This window comes from Schistocerca piceifrons, chromosome 4, assembly GCF_021461385.2.
Source record: "Schistocerca piceifrons isolate TAMUIC-IGC-003096 chromosome 4, iqSchPice1.1, whole genome shotgun sequence".
NCBI lineage: Eukaryota > Metazoa > Arthropoda > Insecta > Orthoptera > Acrididae > Schistocerca > Schistocerca piceifrons.
In genome coordinates, this window is record NC_060141.1 from 451621047 (window position 1) to 451634797 (window position 13751).

At 39.9% G+C, this 13751-nt stretch overlaps 1 protein-coding gene across 1 annotated transcript in view; it reads left to right on the plus strand.

Annotated features, from left to right (window-relative positions):
• Window positions 1-13751, plus strand: part of LOC124795907 (leucine-rich repeat-containing protein 74B-like) — a 215191-nt gene that overhangs the window by 99099 nt on the left and 102341 nt on the right. The gene's annotated exons all lie outside the window — the stretch shown is intronic.

A 13751-nucleotide genomic window follows, 5' to 3' on the forward strand; every position in this document is an offset into this window, starting at 1 on the left:
ATTGTGCATTCCTACATTTCACCAGAACACAAACTGTTCTTCCCCTGGGTCAGCTTCTGTGAGTTTTCCCATTTTTCTGTAAATAACTTGTGTCACTATCTTGCAACCATTATTTGTTGAACTGATGGTTTAATAGTATTCACACCTGCCTTCTTTGGAAATGTAATTATTACATTCTTCCTGAAGTCTGAGGGTACTACACCTGTCCCATATACAGGGTGGTACATTGATAGTGACCAGACCAAATACCTCACAAAATAAGCATCAAACAAAAAAACTACAAAGAACAAAACTTGTCTACCTTGAAGGGGGAAACCAGATGGCGCTATGGTTGGCCCACTAGATGGAGCTGCCATAGGTCAAACGGATATCAACTGCATTTTTAAAAATGGGAACCCCCATTTTATATTACATATTCATGTAGTACGTCTTTATGAATGTTTTAGTTGGATCACTTTTTTCGTTTTGTGATGGATGGCGCTGTAATAGTCACCAATGTATAAGTACGTGGTATCACGTAACATTGTGCCAGTGCAGACGGTATTTGTTTCATGACACATTACCCGTGTTAAAATGGACCATTTAACAATTGCGGAAAAGGTTAATATCGTGTTGTAATAATGGCTATTGTGATCAAAATGCCCAATGGGTGTGTGCTATGTATGCTGCTCAGTATCCTGGATGGCATCATCCAAGTGTCCTGACCATTTGCTGGAGAGTTACATTATTTAAGGAAACAGGAAGTGTTTAGCCACATGTGAAATGTCAACCACAACCTGCAACAAATGATTATGTCCAAGTAGGTGTTTTAGTTGCTGTCATGGCTTATCTGCACATCAGTAGCAGACAAACTGCATGAGAATTGGGAATCTACAGGTGGTGATAGATTTTTTGCACACGTTCTATTTAGCAATGAAGCATCATTCACCAACAGCAGTAATGTAAACCAGCATAATATGCACTATTGGGCAACGGAAAATCCTCAATGGCTGCGACAAGTGGAACACCAGCAACCTTGGCGGATTAATGTATGGTGTGGCATTATGGGAGGAAGGATAATTGGACCCCATTTTATCAATGGCAATCTAAATGGTGCAATGTATGCTAAATTCCTATGTAATGTTCTACCGATGTTACTACAAGATGTTTCACTGCATGACAGATTTCATGACAGGTGGATTGGTCGTCGAAGCACCATACCATAGACCACACGTTCACTCGATCTGACGTCCCCGGATTTCTTTCTGTGCGGAAAGTTGAAGGATATTTGCTATCATGATGCACCGACAATGCCTGACAATATGTGTCAGTGCATTGTCAACGCATGTGCGAACATTACAGAAGGTGAACTACTTGCTGTTGAGAGGGATGTTGTTACACGTACATCATTTTGAGCACTTATTGCATTAATGTGGTATTTGCAGATAATCACGCTGTAACAGTATCCGTTCTCAGAAATGATAAGTTCACAAAGGTACATGTATCACATTGGAACAACCGAAATAAAATGTTCAAACATACCTACGTTCTGTATTTTAATTTTAAAAACCTACCTGTTACCAATTGTTCATCTAAAATTGTGAGCCATATGTTTGTGACTATTACAGCACCATCTATCACAAAGCGAAAAAAGTGGTCCAACTAAAACATTCATATTTCTTTATGTACTACACAAATATGTAATGAAAAATGGGGATTTCTATTTAACAAAATGCAGTTGATATCCGTTTGACCTATGGCATGCCATCTAGCAGGCCAACCATAATGCCATCTGGTTTCCCCTTTCAAGCTAGACAAGTTTTCTTCTTCGTAGTTCTTTCATTTGATCCTTATTTCGTGAGATATTTGGCCTGGTCACAATCAATGGACCACCCTGTATATCATACACTAGGTGGAATTCTGTCATTTTTGCATCACCCACAGATATCAACTTTCTGGATGAAAGTCATCTACTCCAGGCCCTGGTTCCCAATTAGGTCTTTCAGTGCCCTTCTTCACCTACTTTCTCTTGTCTTTCTATGACAATGTCCTCAGTTTTTTCTCTTACATAGATGCACAATATATTCCTTCCACCTTTCACTTTTTCTTTCTTGGCTTGGGACTGGCTTGCAGTCTGAGCTCTTGATACACATACAACTGTTTCTCTTTTCTCCAAAGGTCTCTCTAGCTTTCCTATAGTTGGCATATATGTTTCCCCTAGATATGTATGCTTCTACAGCCCAGCATTTGTCCTCCAGGTATTTTTATCTAGCCATTTTGCACTTTCTGTCAAAGAGCCAACAATAATTTTCAATCACTAAATCTATATATTAAAATGATTAATGGAAAATCTCATATAAGATGTGAAACAAATACTAACAAAGAGATAGAGGGGCTGGCCAGTACTTACCTCAGCTCAGTACAGCCGATAGATACACATAAAACAGAACTGAAAATTTACATTCCTAGCTTTCGGAACTTTGTTCCTTCATCAGGGAGGAGAGAGGGGAAAAAAAGGGAAGAAGGGAAAGTGGATTCAGTTACTCACAACCCAGGTTATGAAGCAACAGGGAAAGGTAAACAGGGAGGGTAGCAAGGATGGAGGCATGGTTGTCAGAGGGAAGCCAAAGATATTCTACTGTAAGTACTGTGCCAGCTTCAAACCAAAGAGGATGCATACAGAAGTAAAGTATAAAGATAAACACAACTATGTAGGATGAAAAGATGCGTGAATGGCTAAAGAGGAAAGGGAAAGAGGAGAAGACTGAAGAGTGAATGGGAGTGAGGTTCTTTAACGTAGGTTCAGTCCAGGGGGATGGCGGGATGAAAGGATGTGTTGGAGTGCAAGTTCCCATCTCCGCAGTTCAGAGGGACTGGTGTTGGGTGGGAGAAGCCAAATGGCACATACGGTGTAGCAGGTTCCTAGGTCCCTAGAATTATGCTGGAGGGCATGCTCCGCTACTGGGTATTGGGCATCTCCTAGGCGGACAGTTCGTCTGTGTCCGTTCATTCGCTCAGCCAGTTTGGTTGTTGTCATGCCGATGTAAAAGGCTGTGCAGTGCAGGCACGTCAGTTGATAAATGACATGTGTAGTTTCACACGTAGCCCTGCCTTGAATTGTGTATGTTTTACCAGTAGCGGGGCTGGAGTAGGTGGTTGTGGGCGGATGCATGGGGCAGGTTTTGCAGCGGGGTCGGTTACAGGGGTAGGAACCGCTGGGTAGAGAAGGTAGTCTGGGAATATTGTGGGGTTTAACAAGGATGTTACGGAGGTTAGGGGGGCGACGAAAGGCAACTCTGGGTGGTGTGGGGAGAATTTTGTCAAGGGATGATCTCATTTCAGGGGTTGACTTGAGAAAGTCATATCCCTGGCGGAGTAATTTGTTGATGTTTTCGAGGCCAGGATAATACTGGGTGACAAGGGGGATGCTTCTGTGTGGTCTGGGGGTAGGAACATTGTTGTTGGACGGGGAGGAATGTATTGCTCGGGAAATCTGTTTGTGGACAAGGTCTGCAGGATAGTTGCGGGAGAGGAAAGCACTGGTCAGGTTATTGGTGTAGTTGTTGAGGGATTCGTCACTGGAGCAGATACGTTTGCCACGAATACCTAGGCTGTAGGGAAGGGAGCGTTTGATGTGGAAAGGATGGCAGCTATCAAAGTGAAGGTACTGTTGTTTGTTTGTGGGTTTGATATGGACTGAAGTGTGGATGTGAGCTTCAACAAGATGAAGGTCAACATCCAGGAAGGTGGCTTGGGTTTTGGAGAAGGACCAGGTGAAATTCAGATTCGAAAAGGAGTTGAGGTTATGGAGGAAATTAAGGAGTGTTTCTTCACCATGAGTCCAGACCACAAAGATGTCATCTATAAACCTATACCAGGCCAGGGGAAGCAGCTGTTGGGTCTTCAGGAAAGCATCCTCCATGCGGCCCATGAAGAGGTTGGCATAGGAGGGAGCCATCCTGGTTCCCATGGCCGTTCCCCTGATTTGTTTGTAGGTCTGGCCTTCAAAAGTGAAGTAATTATGGGTGAGGATGAAGTTGGTAAGTGTGATAAGGAACGAGGTTTTTGGAAGATCTTCGGGTGGGCGTTGGGAGAGGTAGTGCTCAAGGGCAGAGAGACCATGGGTATGTGGGATGTTTGTGTAAAGGGATGTAGCATCTATGGTGACAAGAAAGGTTTCAGGTGGGAGAGGAGTGGGAATGGATTTGAGGCGTTCTAGGAAGTGGTTTGTGTCTTTGATGTAGGATGGGAGTCTGCGGGTGATAGGTTGTAGGTGCTGGTCTACCAGAGCTGAGATACGTTCGGTTGGGGATTTGAAGCCTGCTACAATGGGACGGCCAGGATGGTTCTCTTTGTGGATTTTGGGTAATAGGTAGAAGGTAGGGGTACGTGGCTCAGGTGGAGTGAGTAAGTCTATGGAAGCCGTTGTGAGGCCTTGTGAGGGACCTTGGATTTTTAGGATTTTTTGCAGCTCAGTCTGGATGGAGGGAATGGGATCCTGGGTAACAGCTTTGTAGGTTGAGGTGTCAGAGAGTTGACGCAGTCCTTCTGCCACATACTCCACACGGTCAAGTACGACAGTTGTGGAGCCTTTATCCGCCGGGAGGATGACAATAGAGTGGTCTATTTTCAGCTCTTTAATGGCACGGGATTCAGCTGGGGTGATGTTGGGGGTTGTCGGGATGTTCTTCAAGAAGGACTGGGAGGCAACACTGGATGTGAGGAATTCCTGAAATGTCTGCAAGGGATGGTTTTGGGGGAGGGGAGGAGGATCCCTTTGAGAAGGCAGTCGAAACTGTTCTAGACAGGGTTCAACACTGGGTCTAGTGCTTGGGGGCTGTGTTTGGGTAGTGAAGTGATATTTCCAGTTGAGGTTCCGGGTGAATGAGAGGAGATCTTTAACCAGGGCAGTGTGGTTGAATTTAGGTGTGGGGCTAAAGGTTAAGCCTTTTGATAGAACAGATGTCTCTGGAGGAGAGAGGGATCTGGATGAGAGGTTTAGGACTGAATTGGGACTGGTGATATGTGGCATTTGACTGTGGTTATAGTTGAGATTTGGTCTGTGTGGGGTATGTGCTGGGATGGGGAGATTGAGTAGGGTGGCTAGGCTAGGTTTGTTGGCTATGAGGGGGGTTTGTTGAAGGTTCTGTTGTGGTTGGTGTTTGTGAGGGATAGGGAGAGGGACCCCACTTCTTAGGTGTTGCACTAGCACTGTGGATAGTTTTTTCAGGTGTTGTGTGGCATGGAACTCAAGTTTGCAGCTGGCTTCTAGGATGATGTTCCTCAGTGTGTTCTCCAAGCAAGGGTTTGAGAGGTGGAGGACTTTGAAGAGAGATAGGAGCTGTTGGGAGTGGTGGTTACATGAAGTAGTGTAGAGATTCAGGACAAGTTGGGTAAGGGCTAAGGATTGAAGGTTCTGGAAGTCCAGGAAAGACTGGTGGAAGGAGGAATTGCACCCAGAGATGGGAACTTTTAAGGTAAGCCCTTTAGGGGTAATTCCAAAGGTTAAGCAGGACTGGAGGAAAAGTATGTGGGATTGCAGTTTGGCTACAGTGAATGCATGTTTCCGGAATGAATGTAAATAATGTGGTATAGGATTAGGGTACATAGTGGGTAACTGGTGGATAGGGAAATTAGATAACTAAAGTTGAGATAGTAATCATAAGAAGGAGTAAAACACGGAGGGAAGGACGAGAAGGAAAGAAATTGTGTTGGTAATGTTCAATACCAAAGGAAGACCAGTAAATAAGAAAAATACGGAAAAAGTTAACCAGACCAAGCAAGTATGTCCAGATCAGGGGAAAAAAACACACGTAGCTCAAAAACAGAGATAGCGAGTGGCGAGAAAAGATCGCGCGTGCCGCAAAAGCGATCGCGCGTGCCGCAAAAGCGATCGCGCGTGCCGCAAAAAAGATCGCGCGTGCCGCAAAAAAGATCGCGCGTGCCGCAAAAAAGATCGCGGGTGGGGCAGAAATGTCCCAAAAAATTTTTCTTGTGGCAGAGAAAGATAGCCAATGGCACAAAAATATCGCCAGCAACAAGAAATCGACGGAAATGGATGATACTGGTAGGTGTGGAAGAGATTGTTGGCAGTGATTGTTGGCTGGGAAACAGCGAATAACGAACGTTAAAACTATGGAATGTGGAATAAATAAATCAATAAATAAAAAAGAGAAGAGGACTATAAACGGAACAAGATAATAGCAGGAAGATGAAACTAGCACAGTTGGTGACGAAAATATTTATTTATGTATATATAAAACACTTGTCGAACCAGAGAGATGGAGATGGTGGGAGCAGACACAATCTTGGCATTTGCTGATGATGTTGTGATCCTTGGTGACACTCTAGAGCAAGTACGCAGGGATACTTCCCGATTCCTCCACAATGCAGAGAAAATTGGGCTGGTGGTGAACGAGGAAAAAACTAAATATCTTGTTGTATCACGCCGCCGAGATCTCCCTCCTTCCATTGATGTCGACAGGCATACCTTCGAACGAGTTGAAGAGTTCAAGTACCTGGGCTCCATACTAACAAATAGAAGTGAAGTAACGAAAGAAGTACAGCAACGTATAACAAATGCTAATCGCATGTTCTTTAGCCTGAACAATCTTTTCAGATCTCGGCTGATATCGCAGAAGAACAAGATCCACCTATACACGACACTGGTGAGACCAGTACTTTTATACGGCTGTGAAACTTGGGCAACATCAGCAACAGCAGAAGAAGCAATATGTGCATTTGAAAGGAAGGTACTTCGGAAGATATATGGACCCATCTACAATGCCATGGAAGGTAAATGGGAACGAAGAAAAAAAGAAGATTTATACCAGCGGTATGGAAAGCCACACATTGGACGAATATTGGCGCAGAAGAGACTCCAATGGTTTGGCCACATCCTACGGGCAGACGGATCCCTTCCAAACAGAGTCCTCCACTCTCAACCCACAGGAAAACGCCCTAGAGGACGCCCAAGAACTCGATGGAAGGATAGGATAACAACGATCCTAAAAGAAGTGGAACCAGCAGCCGTGGAGGAGGACGCCAACGACCGGATGAGATGGACTGCCATCTGCAACAGCTCCCTCCTCTCGTGTAATTGACAGACACTGCGTGTGTGTTTTTTTTTTTTTTTTTTTGTTTTTTTTTGTTTCTGTAATGTATCCCTCTTGCCTTTAAACCTTTGATTGAATGCCCTGTTTATTTTTTCGTTTTTCTTTAAGCTGTAATGTACATATGTAACTTTTACTACTGTATAGAGTACTTTTGTAAGTCTTTTTGTCTTTACTTTTCCTTTTGTTCTTCTTGCTGTAGGCCTTAAAGGCCCGATAAGGCAATAAATGATGATGATGATGATGATATATAAAACACTGAAGAAGAGAAAGTGTTAAGATGACAGACGTAAGTGATAGCTAACAAAAGGGACAAAACAATGAAGGATGTGGACCATATAGGTGATCTAAATGATTAATGGAAAATCTCATATAAGATGTGAAACAAATACTAACAAAGAGATAGAGGGGCTGGCCAGTACTTACCTCAGCTCAGTACAGCCGATAGATACACATAAAACAGAACTGAAAATTTACATTCCTAGCTTTCGGAACTTTGTTCCTTCATCAGGGAGGAGAGAGGGGAAAAAAAGGGAAGAAGGGAAAGTGGATTCAGTTACTCACAACCCAGGTTATGAAGCAACAGGGAAAGGTAAACAGGGAGGGTAGCAAGGATGGAGGCATGGTTGTCAGAGGGAAGCCAAAGATATTCTACTGTAAGTACTGTGCCAGCTTCAAACCAAAGAGGATGCATACAGAAGTAAAGTATAAAGATAAACACAACTATGTAGGATGAAAAGATGCGTGAATGGCTAAAGAGGAAAGGGAAAGAGGAGAAGACTGAAGAGTGAATGGGAGTGAGGTTCTCCTCTTTCCCTTTCCTCTTTAGCCATTCACGCATCTTTTCATCCTACATAGTTGTGTTTATCTTTATACTTTACTTCTGTATGCATCCTCTTTGGTTTGAAGCTGGCACAGTACTTACAGTAGAATATCTTTGGCTTCCCTCTGACAACCATGCCTCCATCCTTGCTACCCTCCCTGTTTACCTTTCCCTGTTGCTTCATAACCTGGGTTGTGAGTAACTGAATCCACTTTCCCTTCTTCCCTTTTTTTCCCCTCTCTCCTCCCTGATGAAGGAACAAAGTTCCGAAAGCTAGGAATGTAAATTTTCAGTTCTGTTTTATGTGTATCTATCGGCTGTACTGAGCTGAGGTAAGTACTGGCCAGCCCCTCTATCTCTTTGTTAGAATCTATATATTAAGATCTATGAGGTATGTTTGTAATTTTATTTTGAATTGGTGAGGATTCCAAATTTTCTTCTGATATGTCAGATGGGAGCTTAAATATCTTCCCACCAGAATATGATTCTAAACTTCTGAACAAGGAGGCAAAGCCTTTATGGAACTTATTTTTGTGTCTTGTATTCTGATGGAGTGCATCACATTTCAGCTGAAAATTATTTTTATTATTGACAACAAAACACACTATGGAGTAAATGCATAGTGAAGTGAGTATAAGAATTGAAATATCTGTAAAAAGGCTTCTGCAAAACATAAAGTTATCTATTTTGCACATTATTCTTACTACTTGCTTCTTGTAAATAAATTTTTTATTTACTATCGGTGCATTGCCTCAAATGTTTATCTCATAAAAAAAAAGAGAGTGTATTCAGCCTATACAATGTAGCCATACAGGTGTGTGCTTGTAGTGTTTTCAGTATCATTTTTACGGCTGTTAATGACTTGGCATGTCTATTATTTGGTGAGTTGTTTCCTTTACTCCCAAATTATTTACTTCCTACCAGAACTTTCCACACCATAGTAACATGAGTTGTTTGAGATCAAGACTTAAATTGTCAGCTGTGAATGACTAGTAGGTCTTTTCCACTTACAAATGGGGTGTATCCATTAAGGTTGAGTTTTGATCATTGATTGGTTTGATTGTGTCACCAGAAAATGTTTCAGGTTTTGAACTGCCTTATCATTATAAAATCAATTATGTAAACGTTAGATAAAACAGTCAGCCTGTTACTGATCCTTGTGATACTCCATATGTTATGCTGCCCCATGCTGAAATTAGTTTCATGCCTGTAACACATTCTGTTAATGAGACTCTCTGCTTTCTGTTATGAAGGTAAGACTCCACACAAGCAAGATGGATATCATTAATACCATAACACTTTACTTTGTCAAGTAGAATTTTGTGATTTACAAAATCAAAGCTTTAACAAGGTCACACAGCATATGAAAAGAATAATGTTTTTTTAGTTCTGCTGATACTACATTTTTTACTTTTTGTGTTGTTTTCTCTATGGAGATTCCATTACAAAAACCAAACTTAAAGGAAGAGAACAAGTTTTGCTCTGTTAAATGAATTAGCATTCTATCATAGCGCACTTTTCTCAGACACTTGAGAAGACTGCGACATGGAACAGGTGGGTACTCCCCATCTGTTATGTCATCAGTTCCCAGTAACTATCAATTTTTACCCAGTTTAAATATCTTCCCAGCAGAATACATAACTTCATTCTGAACCCTATTTACGCCACATGTGATAGCTATATGAAAACCTGCAATCAGTTATCAGGCAAAGTCCAATTTAAATTCACTGTTCAGTTTATTCTCCTCACTGCATTGTTTCCACTGATACCATTCATTTGGCTGTAGATTACGACAATTAAAAGTTATAGCTAATTGAAGGTAACACCACATTCAAAAGCAGGAAAAACCTTTGAGCTAACTGGTCGAATCCAGTGCTCACCATTTGGAACCTAAGCATTCTGACTTTCTAGTAATATATTTTAAATTACAGTACGTGAATCTAATTATCTTCTGAAATAATTAAAGTTGAAGTTTGGAACTCCCACCAATTTTCATTGCAGATTTTGCTCTAATCAGTGTTTAATCCTGACCTACTTACTTTTGTTACCTTAGTTTTCCTGTACAATATTGTGGACTCCACTGATTAATTAACTCATTAATTGATAAGTACATGTAATTTACTATGATTTTGGATGTCATGCTTATACTTGTGAACAAGAGGATTCACATCATGGAAGTGTGGTAGTATCCATATATTTTTCTACATTTCTACCCAGTAACATTTTTGTATGCTAAATTTTAGTGAAAGCTTGCAATCCTTTCAAAACAGCCAAATTTGGCCCAGGCAATTTTCAAAGTGTTATGTAGTTTACAAAATAAGAGTTTATTCTTACACTAGTCTTTATAAGATCATTTGAGCCCTAGAGTCTGCATTCTGCGACAAGAAAAATTAGGTGGAACAACTATGTTGGTCAGTATGGGAAACTTCATTGCAGCCATTACAGCTTATAAAATGTGCTGCTTTTAAGCTATATCTCATGTCCATTGTATGTTGTTTGTTAACTCAATGGCAGTATCTTGTAATTACTTCACATTGTGAATTTGCATTATTGATCCATGCGGGACACCATGTTTTACGGTTTGCTTATCAGAACATGAAACTGTGGATTTTCCTGAAGGGGTGACCTCACATAACTGCACACACTGTTTTCTGTGGTGTACTGCTACAATAACAGTCTGGTACAGCAACAGACATTGTTAACCAGTGTGAACATACTTTCACTGAGTAGTCTCATTTAACTGGCATACATTTTGCTCAGCCTGAAAAACATTGTGCTATCCTGGTGAAATTATTCTGATTAGTCTTGCAGCTGTTATGCTGATTGTCCTTTTGCCACCAAAATAATTGCTAATAGTCTCATTCATGGTAGATCTACTGCAGTTGAACTGAACAGAGAGAACCATAACCAAGTGCAGTGTGTAATGTTCCTTTAACTGCATTCAAAAGAGAATTGTGAAACCTGAGCTGGCTGTTACCTATTAATATTTCAAAAGTGGTTTAAAAAGTGACAAACACCCAATATTACAAACTGTGTGAGCTACATTGCTAGAGCTATACTTCCATATCCAATAGTTTACAGCCAGTTTGAACAATCAAGAGAAGAGATGTCAGCTACAGAGCACAACAAAGTAGATAAAGTTAATAATTTACAACTGGAAGAAGTGATACAGATCTATAGATGGGTGTGCTAAAGCGTATTTAAGTATACTGTGAAATATGCCCTGAGTTATTGATTGATTACAAAGACAGCTTAAGAATAATCCTCTCATGTCAGCACAAAATTTTATCACTACTAGAAACACCATAATTGCTGGCAAAAATATTATTTTTTAGTGACCTGATGAATTTTGTAATCTCATTATGGGTTCTATTTTTGAAATGTAATACCTGTTGATGGTGCATTCAGCATCTGCGCAAATAAATAGAATGCATCTGTATTTGGTTGTTTATTACTGGTATCAGTTTTTGCTGCCACTGTGAGACATTAATCATTGCATTTGGGGCAATAAAACTTTCTCAGTTACAAGCTGCATCATTTTGAAATGATATGGCTTGTAAAGTGAGAAAATTTCATTGAAGCATATCATGAAAAAGATCCAACGACACGTTGAACTTGGTGGCCAGTGATTTGAAAGCATCACCATTTTTGCTGGACCTATTTTCTGGTAAATTAGTTTCTTGTTTAATAATGTTCAGAAATAGAGTATCAGATCCAGACTACAGCTTGTTCGCTGAATTAAGCAGGATTCTCTTTTCCTAGCACTAGATACTGAAACCCCAGGAGTTATCTATCTCTTATTTCACTTTAATTTGGTTCTATCCTTGACTTATTTTAGGGGAAAACAAGACTCAGCTTGCTGCAGAAATATTTTAGAGACAGAGTTAAATTTCCTCTCTATACAGTCTAGTCTTCCTGCAACTTCTCTCTAAAAACTTTAACCAAATTATTGTTTAAGATTCTATCATATGATATTTTTCTTTGGTGAACTGTACCTAAATGGCCAGTACATTTTATTGTTAACATTTGACCATCATGACTACTTGTTTTACAGACAAATCACTACAAGGATCAATTTTAGGCCCAATCCTGTTTCTCCTGTTCATTTACTACGGTATACGGGGCACTGCCTATGATCGGTTTGCAAGCTACCCACTAAACAGAAAAGTGCAATTATGTGAGGTCACCCCTTCAGGAAAATCCACATTTTCATGTTCTGATATGCATGGTGTCCCTCAAGGATCAGTTTTAGGCCCAATCCTATTTCTCCTGTTCGTTAATGATCTTCCTCTTCACCTACCGAGTTGCAATACCTTTCTTTTTGCTGATGACACCAATATTCTGACCTCTGACTCAGATGATCGTACTGAAGTTGCAGACAACCAATGTACTGCTCTACTGGATTCATGGCTTACAGCTAATAGGCTACTTCTTAATGAAAAAAGGTGTAGGCGTAACATTTCATGCAGTCCAGAATAGAAATCCCACTGTACCAACTATGCAAATAGGTGGAAATAGTATTGAACTGGAAAATGTAACTACATTCCTTGGAATATCTGTCTCTGACACTCTAAGCTGGAAAAGGCACACTGGCAGCTTAGCTACTAAGCTAAGTAAAATTTGTTTATGCTTCTGTCAGTCAAGGAAGTCATGAGTATAAATATCCTAACATCAGTTTACCATGCTCTTTTTCACTCAATTCTAACATATGGCCTCATATTCTGGGGCCAAAGTTCTGAGCCCAATAAAATATTTAAGCTCCAAAAGAAAGCTGTCAGGATAATGTTATTTAAAAAGCAAAGAGACTCTTGTAAACAACTATCTCAAAAACTAGGTATTCTTTCACTTCCAAGCCAGTACATATTGGAGATACTAAGTTTTACCAAGGTAAACATTGGCAGTCTGAAGCAGAATCTGGACTATCACCAGCATGACAATAGAGGGGAATACTTGTTGACACAATTTTCCCATTCCACCAAATTATATACTGATGGTGTAAAATGCATGGGTATTAAACTTTATAATCATCTATCATTAAACATAAAAACATCAGCAGTCCAGCACATTTTAAAATAAGGCTTAAGTCAATATTATGAAATTACTGTTTTGATAATTTACATGAATATTTTGAATGTAATTGTTCTGTGTAATATATTTGCACCCTCAGGTTTCTCTACTATAATTTATCTTCAAAATGTAAATTTCAATAAGGCCTAACCAACTGTTGAAAATTGATCTACATGTATGTACTTATTGTATTTATCTAGTCAATATTAACTATTGTATAAATTACATAATGTTTATCTGTACTTAATTTGATTTTAAACGTATCCACAAATTTTAATTTTAATTAGGCCTTGTTGACCTTCATATTGAACAACTTGTGAATATACTAGTACTACATCCTGTAACCTATGACTATCATACAATTGTGTAAGTCTAGGTGTATTTAATTTAGTGTTATGTATTTTTTAAATGTTTAACGAGTATAATGACTTGTCCCATATCATGTAGTACTCTCTGTACACAAAATGACTCAGTCAATCAATAAAGAATGAATGAATGAATGAATCTAAAAACAAATTACAAATAATTGTTACATTATGTCATTCAATCCTTGAAGGGAATTATATAGTGCAACATCAACAGCTGTAAGTAGCTTCATAAAAAATCAACATTAATCTCTACACATGTAATAATTCTCCAGTTAAGTCTACATAACATTATTAAATCTGTTTCTAGCTGCTATATAAAGCTTAAGATGCTTCCTGCTGGTGGCCAGTAAACTGTCAGTGCTACAATCTGATGTTTTTCCTGGTCCACTATCATAGCAGAGC